This window comes from Leptonychotes weddellii, chromosome 13, assembly GCF_054177405.1.
Source record: "Leptonychotes weddellii isolate Sample4059 chromosome 13, ASM5417740v2, whole genome shotgun sequence".
Taxonomy (NCBI): domain Eukaryota; kingdom Metazoa; phylum Chordata; class Mammalia; order Carnivora; family Phocidae; genus Leptonychotes; species Leptonychotes weddellii.
In genome coordinates this window covers 21,582,088-21,591,857 of record NC_138381.1, presented here as the reverse complement: position 1 = coordinate 21,591,857, position 9,770 = coordinate 21,582,088, and positions in this window count along the sequence as shown.

The window sequence follows — 9,770 nt, the reverse complement described above, 5'->3', positions numbered from 1 at the left end:
TCTAGCTCTAAGGCTGTGGTTTGTAGGCATTCATTCACTCACTGAGTTGACATTGTGAGTGCCTTTGTTGCATCCGGGAGGTAAAAAAAAAAAAAAAAAAAAAAGAGCCTGGAGCCCAAATGGGGAGGGAAAAACTAACACACCTGAAAAAGAAAATTAATATCTAGGTTGGGAATAAAATAGGAAAGGAATAAAATGAGGTCAACTCATGGAGAGTCTGGGGAGTCAGGCTGTGAAATCCTACCTTGATATAGGAAAGAGATAAAGGAGGGAGAAGAGGACAGAGGACATCGGACTTTGGATTTTACAGAACCTCCCTTATCTCATCTGAGCCTCACAGGAAGTACCCTAGGGGTTGGGTTAAATACAGGGACAGTGAGCAGGTTCACTAGAGGTGAATAAAATATTTCAGAACCCCCAACAATAATGTCCCAGCTACAAATCTTGATAGGGGATAAATTCTAGACCCCCTTCTGGACTAATAGGCTCCAGAAATTCATACTGGCTTTTCACTGCACCTCCCCAGATTCCAGCAGACAAAGAACCTAAAATGAGAGAAATAACATGTTTGCTAGACTCTTGATTTAAAGTTCACTGCTTCCTTCCATGACCCTGGCATGGGGGCATAATATGATAACAGTGCTGTTTTCGAGAGATAAGTTAGGCAGCCATTTGTAAGAATGATGAGAACTGGAAGAGGAGGGAGACAAAAACGTGACCAGTTAGCAGGGGTGACAATTCGTAAGGGCCAGGGAAGGCATTGTAAAGAGCAGGGATTGGGTCTTTCTTGGTGATGTATTCAATGTAGGGGGCGAAGGAAAAATCGTATTCAGGTTCCATTGTTATCTATTGAGCATTTATTAGATTTCTAATTATAAACACTTGGGTGCTTTCACATGCCCATTTAATTTGGTCTTCAGAGCAACCATGCAGAGATAGGTTCTATAAGAGATATTGAGAGAATCACTTGTGGTCTCTGGCTAATAAGTGCCAGGGCAGAATTTGAATCCAGCTCTCCTAACCCCCAGTCCCATGTCACTATGGATCTAGAGAGATGTGACATTTACAGAAATGGCACAGTTGAGAGGAGTGGCCCACGGAAGGGAAGTATGCTGGGTTTGATGTTGGACCCACAAATATGAGCCTTACTGACACATCCATCAGGTTAGAGATGTTCTCTACTGACTTGGCTCAGTCTGGCCTTCCATACCAACTCATAAATGCAGCCCCTCCACAGGGCCTGTGACCTTTGGTGCATTTCTCCCCCTGTATTGTACCAATCCTACCATCTCAGACAAATGCTCCACCCCCCCACCCCGCTTTCTGCCTGTGACTCCCCAGGCTCCCCGGCTTCCAGTTCTTTCACTCCCATTACAAACACCTTTGACCTTTTGGAAACATCAGCCCCTTGATCTTTTTCTTTTCTTTCAACCTTTTATTAGTTCTTCTAGGTTTCTCCATCTCCCCAAACCACTCTAGACTCCGTGGCTGATCATGTAAAGCCTGCTCTTACCAGCACCTCTGATTCCCCTGCACCCCTTCCTTCTGTAGCGTTTCTCAGACAACACCCCAAGCTTGGCTCAGTATTATCATCCACCTTCATGCGTAGCTAGCTGCCAGAGAAAAACTTCTCAGTCTTGCAGAGAATGCTTACAGATCTGTGATTTCCAAATTCACCTGGGCCCTCAGTACTTCCCTCCATCCTCTCCCTGCTCAGGGTCCCTGTTGCCTCCTACAGTGTAGAGAAAACCTCCAGATCATCATGTGTGCTCTCCCCATTTCCCTGCTATCTGTACATGTATCAGTACGTACCCCTCCTCCCTGCTTGTCCTCCCACAACAGAGAATCCGCCATCCCTCCCGCCCAAGGCCAGACCCCATCCTCCTCTGCTCCCTCAGGGCTCTGCTTCTTCACAGCACCATAGGTCACCTCTCCTCCTCTGTGGGCCCCTTTCTTTCAGCTTCTAAACATTCTCCACCTTCTCCTCCTTGACCTCCCTTGACCTCACTGTTCTCTTAGCCTTTGTCCAACTTCTCTGCCCCTGCTTGTCCAAACTTCCCAGAAGAGAATCAGCCTCTACTTCCTCACCTCACACTTGCTCCTCAACCTACAGCAGTTAGACTTCCGCTTCCAACTAGCTCCTAAAGCTACACTCGTATGAGCTTAAATGCCCTCCTAACTGATACGTATGATTTTTATTTTCCTGGAGCTCTCTGCTCTACTTTTTTTATTGCAGTGAAATACACACAACATAGAATTTACAGTCTTAACTATCTTTAAATGTGAGTCTAAGAGTGTCAAATATATTCACATTGTTACGTAACCACCTTACAAAACTGAAACTCTGTGCTGCACTCTCAGTCCCTGGCAACCACCTTCCACTTTCTGGTTTCTATGACTTTGACTACTCTAGATACCCTTTTGTCTTTTTGTGACTGGCTTATTTCACTCAGCATAATGTCCTTAAGTTCCATCCATGCTGTCGCATGTGCCAGAATGTCCTTCCTCACCAAAGCTGAATCATATCCCACTGTATGGATGGGCCACATTCTGTGTATTCATTCATCTGTTAATGGACACTTGTGTGCTATGAACACAAGTGTACAAAACCACCTGGGGACCCTGTTTTCAATTCTTTCAGATACATACCCAGAAGCAGCATTTCTGGATATCATCTGCTCCATTTTTAAAAAAGTTTATCATTTCCTCCTTCCTGAAGCTGTCTGCTACACTGTTTCCATGACGCACTGTCCTCATTCTCTCTCCCAGTTCTTTTTGTGGCCTTCCTTCTCCTACCTTCTCCATCTCCTTCCAAGGTCTCCCTCTGCCTGCCCGAGGGGTCTGTGTCAGTCAGCATCCAACTAGAAAAACAGAAACCACCTTCCAAAGAGAGGGTGTTAGGGAGACTCTTGGTTCCATAGACATTGGGAAGCTGAACGAGTAAGAAGGGGAATGTTGAGGTAGCCCAAATCAGTAACTGTGGGGTCAGTCACTGCCCGCTCCTACCGCAGGGCTGGGGAACAAAGGAAGGGGTGAGGATGACCCTCACCACCAACGCTGGTGACTAGAAGTTCTCAGGAAGCCCCTGCTCTGCTGCACGGTGCTTGGACCCTCGCGTGTGGCGCTCAGCCTGTTGAAGCTGGTAGCTCCAAGTGAGGCGCCTTGGCTGGCACTGGGAGTGAATGAAGAAGACTGAGACTGGCGCTGTGGCCATCTTCTGTGACTTGAGGAACAATGATAACAATTAGAAGCAGGAAGAAAGTCCATTCTGTCCTCCTCATGCTTTCCTGTTTCCCCTTAGTGGTTCTGTGGGCAGAAGCCAGTGGGGATCCCCCCGGCAAGGGAGACTGGGGAGAAAGCAGCTTGCCACTCTGGCCGTGGCCTCCGAGAGCACAGTAGAAGGGTGACTGGGAGCCGAGAGCCAGTGCACAAATGACCAGCCGGGACTCCACCCTGGGTCCACTACTCCCGCTAAGTCCACTTCCTGGGAGTGGTCTCAGTTTTCGGAGAGTAAGCGCTCACCGTCCCAACCACCACCTGTGTGTGCTGACATCCAGATCTGCCCATCCAATGCAGACCTCTGGCTGACTTCAGGTGCCCTGTTTCTTCAGTTGCTGGCTAGAAAGCTCCACCCTGGTAGCTCTTGAAGGAAACAGGCTACAAACTGGACTTGTTATCTTTCCCCTCAGCCTGCTTCTACTCCTCTGTTCTCTGTCTCAGCTGGTGGCTTCACCTCTCCAATGAGCTACTCCAGAAGCCTGGGGGGTCCTCCTCACTTCACTGGCTCCTTCACCCCCAAATACTTCTGCAGAGTCTCCCTCCGCTCTGCTCCATCTGTACCACTGTCCCAGCTCAGGCCTTCATTCGGTCCCCCTGTCCATTCCACAACCTCCTCGGTGTTCAGTCGGACTTTCTTCTTGCCTGCCTGAAACTCACACGGCTGCCTAAATGATGGCCTCAAAATCCGAAAATGACTATGTCTCCCCCTCTCTTAAATAAAACCCTTCGGTAGCTCCCAAGAGTCCTTCCCTGGGCTGGCCCTGCCCTCTCTCCAGCCTCATCTCTTGCCCCTCCCCACCCTGTTGCCCGCTCTAGCAATTCCTAATCCCTTGAGCTATGCTGTTTCTCCCATTCTGTTCCCTCTGCCTGGGAAACCGTTCCTCCTTCACACTCCCTCTGAGCTAATCCTACTCATCCTTCAAAACTCAGGTCAGATGCCTCCCCCTAAAATCTTCCCCAACACTCAGATAAAAAATACTCAAGTCATGAGGTACGGCAAGTGGTGAGGCATTCAGCGCGGCATCTCCAGCCCTCCAGTGGCTGGTCTCCCAGCAGCACCATTGTACCACGGCCACCACTGGACTCCCCTAACGGCTCAGTCCCGCTGCCTGGCCACATGCTACTCCAGCCCCCCCAAATCAGTACTTCTAGGCCATTATTCCTCTACCTTCTTGCAAAAGCAGCTTCTCCTATGACGTTTTCTATCTATACCTCTCTGTCACCACCACCATCCAATGACCAGGCCCCCTAGTTTCTCCTTCCCACACAGTTCTCAAATATGTCTGTTTCTCCCGATCTCTATTGCCCCCCAAGACCAAACCATCCCTAACCCTTTTTTTTTAAGATTTTATTTATTTATTTGACAGAGAGAGGGAGTGCACAAGCAGGGGGAGAGGCAGAGGAAGAGGGAGAAGGAGGCTCCCCACTGAGCAGGGAGCCCTATGCAGGACTCCATCCCAGGGCCCTGGGATCATGACCTGAGCCGAAGGCAGATACTTCACCGACTGAGCCACCCAGGCCTCCCCATCCCTAACTTTCATCTAGAAGTTTGCTACAGCTTCCCTCCTCATTGGCCCCTGCCCCGTCTCCAATCTATTATCCCCCTGTAGCCAAACTGACCTTTCCTGAATGGAAATTTGATCTTGTCAACACCTATTTAAAAACTGTTGGGTGATTGTTCTTTTTTTTTTTTTTTTTTAAGATAAAGGCTACATTATTTACCTGCAAGGGCCTACAAATCACCTTGTGCCCTTTGTCAAATTTTCCTCCCTCTGAGTCATCATATACCCAGCCTACTCTTCCCTCACTCTGCCTATCCTCTACGCAACTTCCAGCCTCGGCTTAAATGTCACTTCCTTAGGAAAGCCCTCACCGATTTCTCAGCCAGATTAGATCTCCCTATTAGACGCTCCGGCACTTTGTGCTCACCTCTTTGCGGCACCTATCACAATTCTAAAATTGTATGACTCGTTTAAGGTCTCTTTCTCCCATTTAGTCAGACTGTAAGCTCCATGAAGCAAGGACCAGGGCTGCCTTGCTCACTCTCACGGTCTAGTGCCTGGCTTTATTGCTGGTGCATAGCAGGTCCCTGCTGCTTTTTGTTGAGTGAATGTTAACGTTAATAAGTTGCCCCGTCCCCATCCCAGGTGGGTTAGGTGTCTCTTCTCTACATCCCCATTACGCAGTGGAAGACTCATTTCTACTAGTGCCCTGACATCATTATCTGTACACGTGTCTGCTCCCACCTCTCCTCATTCTTCAGTCTTTCCACCTGCCGGCCCCTCCACCTCCTCAACGCTCCTTCAGGGCGGGGACAATTTGAAAACAAGTAGGCACTCTAAAAATGTTTCCTGAATGAATGGAAACTTGGGGAGGAAAGGCCAGGATCGAAGGTGAAAATTCGCAGCAGAGGACCCAGACTTGTAAGCCTTCATGATGGATGAGTTTAGTATTGAACCTCGGGGATCATCCTTCATTACAGGGCAGCAGGAGGAAGAAATGGCAAAGTGAGGCCAATGATCGAGAGTATTGTGCCACGGATGCCAAAGGAAGTGTTTCAAGAAGGAAGGGAAGGCCAGCTGAGGCAAATTTTGCTCAAAGAATAAGGAAGTTGAGGACTAAAAAAAGGGTTTGGGGTGTCTGGGTAGCTCAGTGGGTGGAGCGTCCGACTCTTAGTTTTGGCTCAGGTCACGATCTTGGGGTCATGGGATTGAGGCCCGCATTGGCTCCATGATGAGCACGGAGTCTGCTTGAGATTCTCTCCTTTCTCTCTGTTCCCTGCCCCCCGCCCGCTCTCTCGCTAAATAAACAAATAAACAAAATCTTTTAAAAAAAAAGGTTTGAGGGGCGCCTGGGTGGCTCAGTTGGTTAAGCGACTGCCTTCGGCTCAGGTCATGATCCTGGAGTCCCGGGATCGAGTCCCGCATCGGGCTCCCTGCTCGGCAGGGAGTCTGCTTCTCCCTCTGACCCTCCTCCCTCTCATGCTCTCTGTCTCTCATTCTCTCTCTCTCAAATAAATAAGTAAAATCTTTAAAAAAAACCAAAAAACAAAAAAAGGTTTGAATTCCACCAAACAAGAGCAAGTTTTGCACAGTTTTAATAAAGCTGTGGAGAAGGAAGCCAAACTATAAGCAATAAGGAAGGGACTGGTTTGCCCAATGAGATACCACCTCACACCAGTTAGAATGGCTAAAATTAACAAGTCAGGAAATGACAGATGTTAGTGAGGATGCAGAGAAAGGAGAACCCTCTTACTCTATTGGTGGGATTGCAAGCTGGTGCAGCCACTCTGGAAAACAGCATGGGAGTTCCTCAAAAAGTTGAAAATAGAGCTACCCTATGACCCAGCAATTGCACTACTAGGTATTTACCCCAAAGATACAAATGTAGTGATCGGAAGGGGCACCTGCACCCCAATGTTTATAGCAGCAATATCCACAATAGCCAAACTATGGAAAGAGCCCAGATGTCCATCAACAGATGAATGGATAAAGAAGATGTGGTATAGAAATACAAGGGACTACTACTCAGCCATCAAAAATGAAATCTCACCATTTTCAATGATATGGATGGAACTAGAGGGTATTATGCTAAGCAAAATAAGGCAATCAGAGAAAGACAATTATCATATGATCTCACTCATATGTGGAATTTAAGAAACAAAACAGAGGAGCATAGGGGAAGGGAGGGAAAAATAAAACAAGATGAAATCAGAGAGGGAGACAAACCACAAGAGACTCTTAATCATAGGAAACAAACTGAGGGTTGCTGGAGGGGAGGGGGTAGGCGGATCAGGTAACTGGGTGATGGACAGTAAGGAGGGCATGTGATGTAACGAGCACTGGGTATTATATAAGACTGATGAATCACTGATCTCTACCTCTAAAACTAATAATGCATTATATGTTAATTGAATTTAAATTAAAAAAAAAAAAGGAAGGGACTGGTTTCATAGGAGCAAGCAGAGCTGCAGGCTGTTTGTTAAAAGGGCTTAACACCATGGAGACAAGTCAAGCTCCCTCATTTGGATAGAGTAAAATGAGTAACAGAATGTTCCTTCTCACATTTTCTTCTCACTTCTCCTTTCCACCCTAATACGTACAGAATGGGCTGAATTCATGACCAAATGGTTCAATTTCCCTTTTCTCACCGTTGGCATAATGCTTTTTGAATGTTATTTTCACAGCTGGTGTGAAATAACATTCTATTCCCTTTCCAAACTTACAGAAGGATGATAGTTGCTTTTCATGTTTACTCAGAAAATGTGAATGAAATAAAAAAATATGAGCAAATCATTTTTCTTCACAAAAGGAGCTAAGATACATTTTTCTACCAAGACAAAAATTGTAAAATTCTTTTTTAAAAAAATCCTTTTGTGGGCGCCTGCGTGGCTCAGTCATTAATCATTTCTGCCTTCGGCTCAGGTCATGATCCCAGCGTCCTGGGATCGAGCTCCGCATCAGGCTCCCTGCTCGGCGGGAAGCCTGCTTCTCCCTCTGCCACTCCCCCTCCTTGTGTTCCCTCTCTCGCTGCGTCTCTCTCTGTCAAATAAATAAATAAAATCTTTAAAAAAGAAATCCTCATGGTAGGCTTTAAAAATGTATTCTAGAACAATTACTCCAAGAGTAAGAATGTCGGTAATAGGGGGTGCCTGTGTGGCTCAGTCGTTAAGCATCTGCCTTCAGCTCAGGTCATGGTCCCAGGGTCCTGGGATTGAGCCCGGCATCAGGCTCCCTGCTCAGCGGGGAGTATGCTTCTCGCTCTCCCTCTCCCCCTGCTTGTGTTCGCTCTCTCACTGTCAAATAAATAAATAAATAATCTTAAAAAAAAAAAAAAGAATGTCGGTAATAAATTACTTTCTTAACATGTCTAGCAGTATGTGCCTCTGGCACAAGGAGAGACATGAACAAATCCCTCTTAACAAGGAACAGAAGATGACTAAGGGAAGTTTCCTAAATTATCGACCTGGGAGGCTGGGAAATTTGGCCAATTTTCAAGTTGAGAGCAACCCCTGCAAGCGAACCAGGTAAACCCGAGTTTGTGTCGTAATGCTGAGTCACTGGGCTAAGGGAAAGCCCAGGGGCACTGTCTCAGGTACAGCTCAATAAATTGAAATGGAGTAGGATTTACTGTAAGTCACAAAAGACCTGTTGACAGGGAATGTCTCCGCATATCCTTGAAACTGGAGATCTGACAAAACAAACTGCTACAGGAAACTATTTTCCAGTATCAGAAGCTGAACTCCCGGGGGCGCCTGGGTGGCTCAGTCGTTAAGCATCTGCCTTCGGCTCAGGTCATGATCCCAGGGTCCTGGGATCGAGCCCCGCATCGGGCTCCCTGTTCGGCGGGAAGCCTGCTTCTCCCTCTCCCACTCCCCCTGCTTGTGTTCCCTCTCTCTGTCAAATAAATAAATAAAACCTTTAAAAAAAAAAAGAAAAAGAAGCTGAACTCCTAAATTGCTGACAGGTAGAAGGAGGTTCTTAGCTGAACTTGGGTAAAAACAGTCCAGTACAAGGGGTTCTTAACCACAGGTAGTAGGTGAACTTGGATTGAGAAAAATACGTTGGCTCAGTCGGTTAAGCATCTGCCTTCGGCTCAAGTCATGGCCCAGGGTCCAGGGAGCGAGTCCCAAGTGGGGCTCCCTGCTCAGTGAGGAGTCTGCTTCTCCCTCTCCCTCTGCCCTTCCCCCCACTTGTGCTCTCAGGCTCTCTCTCAAATAAATGAAAAATAAAATTTAAAAAAGAGAAAAATATGTTTATTTTCACTATCTCTAACTGGAATTTAGCATTTTGTTCAATTATGGATGAAAGCAACAAACTGCTAGGATTAACAGAAGCCACAGATTTTTTTATACCACCTTAGAGTTGTTGCAGATACTTTCAAATACCATTTATACTCATCATTACTAGTTATTAGACCCACCATTAGATTTTTATTTAATGTATTATAAAGTAGTACATGTATTATTATATCAGAAATTTGGGATTTAAAGATATTTTGGGGCACCTAGGTGGCTCAGTCAGTTAAGCAACTGCCTTCAGCTTAGGTCATGATCCTGGAGTCCTGGGATTGAGTCCTGCATCGGGCTCCCTGCTCAGCGGGGAGCCTGCTTCTTCCTCTCCCTCTGTCCCCAACTCCTGCTCTCTCTCTCACACTCTCTATCTCAAATAAATAAATAAAATCTTAAAATATTTTGATAATTTTATTTTATTATAATTAGATTCTTTGGTTATTCTACATGTATTATTTTATACATTAAGGAAAAACATTCTGAAGAGTCTGTAGGCTTCACCAGACTGTTGGTGATGTCCATGGCATAAAAGAAGATGAAGAACCTCTGATCTGGTATTTTATGAATAAAGCTACGGTTCATCACTTCTAGTTGCAGGCACAAAGATAGGAACAAGAGATTATATTTACACCATTTGATGCCCTTAATAAGCTGGAATCCAGATATAATTTTTCCAAGGTTGTGTTGTTTGGGACTAACC